This window comes from Pollicipes pollicipes, unplaced genomic scaffold (assembly GCF_011947565.3).
Source record: "Pollicipes pollicipes isolate AB1234 unplaced genomic scaffold, Ppol_2.1 Scaffold_4740;HRSCAF=5597_pilon_pilon_pilon, whole genome shotgun sequence".
Taxonomy (NCBI): Eukaryota; Metazoa; Arthropoda; class Thecostraca; order Pollicipedomorpha; family Pollicipedidae; genus Pollicipes; species Pollicipes pollicipes.
Genome location: NW_023596545.1, coordinates 385965 through 390860, shown reverse-complemented (window position 1 = coordinate 390860; position 4896 = coordinate 385965).

Below are 4896 nucleotides of genomic sequence, written 5' to 3'. Positions count from 1 at the left end.
GCGGTTGCTTGTTATTGATGACGTGCCTTGTTTTTCGGGCCGTCAGCCTCTCTTCCCCGGAACGCTTCGTGCCGTGTTCTCGCAACGGCCGGTCTCTCTGAGAGAGTAGAGCGCCGCCAGCCACGAGTCGCCCCGCCTCCAGCCGCCTCGGCTGAGAGAGGCGTCCGACACCCGCGCAGTTTCCGTCGGACGGCGGCAAGTCTCGGCAGTGGAGGAAGCCCAGGATGGCTGCATACTGCCACCTCTTACCTTTCCCTTGACCAAAACAGCTTCGATGGTGAAAATGCCAATGATCTTTCCAGGCCAAAAAGCTCTAACTAGCAAATAGAATGAAAGCTGTGCGGGAATGCCAGAATGAGATATGAGTGTGTGTTGTGGATCGGTACTTGAATTGTGTGTAGGTAGAGTCAAATGATCTGTTCGATTTTTGGAATGTTTAGCTTAATTGCCAGCAGCTAGGCGCGTGCATGTCTGGAGAAACTTGCAAAAATGTTCGAACGGGTTGCTGACTGGAGGCTATCTGCAAAAACATCTGAAGGCTATCTGGTCTGAAGCCATTCGAACGTCATCACAGGAAATCCTTACTTGTCCGCCATAGTGTAGACAGGGCAACTTCTTCGGGACTGTGCTCATGATTTATTTCTGGACATATGCAGAAAACTGAAACCTTTCTTCCCTGAGCCCCACACAAGGCCAGGTAAGACCTGAATGCCGTCATGTTACTAAGCGGTGCTATTTTCCACCTGAGCCCTACGTGAGGCAGCATATCGCTGGTGCATGTGCCAGGACTGCGGCGTAGCTCGCTGTCTGTGGGACTCGAACCCGGTGTCAGCGGACCAAGAGTGCTCGTTCTAACCGGCCAAAGTGACGTCAGAGGTGAACACTAAATGGATCGAAATCGACATTTCACCGTCTGTGGCGCTGTGAGCGGCGCCCGTGGGGCGGCGGTGACACCCGAGTCGCGCCTTCCGACGCTCGCCGCTCTCCCGCACAAACTCGAATCGTGACGAGGGCGGCGGCCCGACGCAGCCCGGCCGTCCGCCGCGGGAGTGACCTGCAGATCCTGAGCCTGGCGCAGCCCATGGCGGTGTGGCCCACGATCTTATCACGGCGCCACTTTCACGGGGCTATCAGCTGAGGATCGGCGTAAGGTGGGCATGGGTACAGTCTGACCTTGTTCACGCCGGGACAAGTTAAGCTCCATTGTCATTGGCGTCGCGAACTTTGACTGATATTTTTACGCAATCCGACTTCTTACGTCAGACTGCTACTATACAACAGCTTAATCATGTTACGCAAGCCAATGTCTTACGTATTTACCGAAAAGTCATGCCGATTCAGCGACAGTGCCTTATCACCGATGTATCGGTTGTATCGGTTCGGCCCAGGGGGCGTGCCATGAACACGGAGACAGGCATGGCAAATTGGCCAGCAATTCCGATGTATGATTGGCAGCGCGCGGGGGAGGGTAGCGTTCCTGCCGACTTTGGTCGTTAGGAACAATGTCCCCGCACCCAGATGGGAGATAACGTGATGATCGAGCGCCTTCAGTCTGGGAGGGCGGGTCTCGCGCATCCATAACGCCGAGCTGTTGTTACGCGAATCTGAGGTCGAGCGATCTGGCATATCTAGCGGTGTTTTATCTATGCCGCTTTCCGAAACTCTGGCGCTTTAGGCAGGCTGATCGGCAGATGCTGCGAGACCTCTGCTTGTGGCAATTGTGGTGTGTGCTCGCATGTTTAGTCGAATGACTTGCACGTGTCAAAAGTCGTGGCCCGAAACGAGGACTCCGTGCCTGTGACATTGATGCATTTTCGATATAAGGTACATCATAATGCCAGGGCGTGACTTTGCATACACAGCTGACCAGAATCCCAATGCCGATTAGGCGATAGCAGGCGGTGGAGCCAGTCCCAGCATAGCGCTAAACTCCCTTGAAATGATGTCTCTTGTAATTGCAGAGAAGTATCACGCTCAGATGGAACAGGCAAGTGTGCAGGCACACGGAGAACAATGCATCAAAAAGCTGCACGACTACATGCCAAAAGACGAGCAAAATCCCCGCACCAACACATCGCGTTCACATTCGAATGTAACGCCTCATCGTTTGTCACGTTTAAAAACCTGAGGCTTAACATCCAGGCCCTGCACCGCGTCCGTCTGTTGTTGTAACCACTATATAAAAGCTATGCTCTGTGGTTCGTGCCCAGTGTTACCAAACCCATCATGACACGCGCTCATTCAAGGCAGTTGCGAAGTCAGTTTCTAAAGTCTTGCCACTTCAGGTGTCGTGTGGATACCATGTTGTCTATAAAGTTCGACATAGTGATTTGTTTGTTTTCTGCCACCCGGCCGCTCATGGACAATAAAACAAGTTAGCATAGATATTTCCATCGTCGCGAAAGTCTCTTAAAGCAAAACGTTAACACGCACGAAAATGTCTCGTGAGCCCCGCACTGTCCATTCAAAGCGAAATGCGAACGACGGGCGGACGATATTAGCCTGTTCATCATCATAAATGAGATGAGCTGCGCTCGTTAAGTCTGGAGCAAGGTGGTTAATGGCTAGAAGAAACTTGCAGCCATCACGCAAGCAAACGGCAAATCTCAAGTATAGCCATGGCACTTTGATGAAGTGTGAGGGGCAACAACGGGTAATGGCCCTATCGGAGCGTCAGCTGTCGCCCCTGCCCCGACGATCACGTGGGATGTGTGGCCAGGGTGATAGGGGTGCCGACGTGGTCAGGGTGATAGGGGTGCCGACGTGGCCAGGGTGATAGGGGTGCCGACGTGGTCAGGGTGATAGGGGTGCCGACGTGGCCAGGGTGATAGGGGTGCCGACGTGGTCAGGGTGATAGGGATGCCGACGTGGCCAGGGTGATAGGGGTGCCGACGTGGCCAGGGTGATAGGGGTGCCGACGTGGCAGGGTGATAGGGTGCCGATGTGGCCAAGGTGATAGGGGTGCCGATGTGGCCAGGGTGATAGGGTACCGACGTGGCAGGGTGATAGGGGTGCCGACGTGGCCAGGGTGATAGGGGCCGACGTGGTCAGGTGATAGGGGTGCCGACGTGGTCAGGGTGATAGGGGTGCCGACGTGGTCAGGGTGATAGGGGTGCCGACGTGGTCAGGATGATAGGGGTGCCGACGTGGTCAGGATGATAGGGGTGCCGACGTGGTCAGGTGATAGGGGTGCCGACTTGGTCAGGGTGATAGGGGTCGACGTGGCAGGGTGATAGGGGTACGATTGGTCAGGGTGATAGGGGTACCGACGTGGCCAGGGTGATAGGGGTACCGACGTGGCCAGGGTGATAGGGGTACCGACGTGGTCAGGGTGATAGGGGTGCCGACGTGGTCAGGGTGGCGGTTGCTTGAATGGTGCCTCCGGGTAAATGTCCCCCAAATGACATTCGGCTTGCCCGCGACAAACGTGTGTAAAGCTGTTCGCTCCAGACGCGCATGCATGGCTCGGTGATGCTGGGCAATGCACACAAACCACAGCGTAAAGAAAGTAGCTATATTTGTGCGTTGTATTTAGGTAGCACGTAAATTTTATTTTGTGTTAGTATTTGTCGCTATTATAGGTGTCTAGTGTGTGTATGCAGCAGCAGCGATGATGGTAAACACAGGCCGTCACAATTAGGTTCACATCATTGCCTCGCAGGCTGCATCGCCATCAAGACCGCAGTGATTTAGTTTCACAGTTCCACGCGGACATTCAGAGTGCTTCAGAATGAATGAATGCTTCATGAATTGAATGAATGAATGACATTGAATGACTTCATGACTTCATGAATGACATTCAGAATGCTTCAGAATGCTTCAGAATGCTACCTCGATGCACCGCGGCCTGGAGCACCTTCAGGAGCGCACAAGCACCTCGGTCAGAGGCCCCTGGCCGGCGTGTAGCGGACCGCCGTGCCCCCGAGGGACCGGCGTATGCCGGTCGGCTCGTGGCCAGGGTCGGCCGGCCGTCAGTGGCCGTTGAATGGCAGTCTTGACCTCGACCGACACCTGGCCAGCCGGCGCGGGCCGGTGTCGAGTGTCGGCCTCTCGCACCGCCGCCCGTCCCTCTGCGCCGCCCACGCCTGTGAGGGCGGCTCCCTCCTCGGGCGGCGCAGCTTTCACTCGGAGGAGACGGCGCGCGACCGGCGCCGCTGGGCAGCGGGGTTCTGAGGGCCCGGGGCTGCTGGTGGTCAGCGCTGGCCGGGCGGTCGTAGCTCCGGCGCCCGCTGGGCAGCGGGGGTCTGAGGGCCTGGGGCTGTGGTGGTCAGTGCTGGCCGGGCGATCGTAGCCGCCAGCCGCGCACACCGCGTCAGCACGTGCGATTACGTGCGACAACAGTCAGTAGCCGACTCATGATCCTAGATTCATGGTTTTCCGGAACAGAGCAAATCTGTAGTGTCTCGGGTTCACTGCCGCTGGAACGATTTTCAGGAACGTAGTGGACGTGTAGCAAATCCCTCATTAACAAACCCTGGCACGCTATTCAGACAGTTTTCTGCTACGGAACTTGTATGTGAGCAATATCTATGAACAAACATAAGTGCGGTTGTTATACAAAATTAGAGGCACCCAAAGGCAAGCATGAGCAAATTGAGAACAAATGCCAATGATGTTGTTGAGTACCGAATCATCCGTAAGAAGTAACCGGGGGGTCTTTCCTGTCAATGTGGGGAGAACAGATTTCATTTATCCATGTTATAAATGGAAAGCTTCTAATGGACGAGCGTGATTTCTGAGCTTTCCAATTTGCAGCTGGTGCCAAGATAACACCATTTCCGAGAACATTGGTGTAAATGTGATGCCATCTGCACGAATACCCCCACAAACCTGCCGTAAAACTAGAAGCACTCTTTCAGTTTTATCTTATACCGTGTTCATCATCCGTTGGAGATC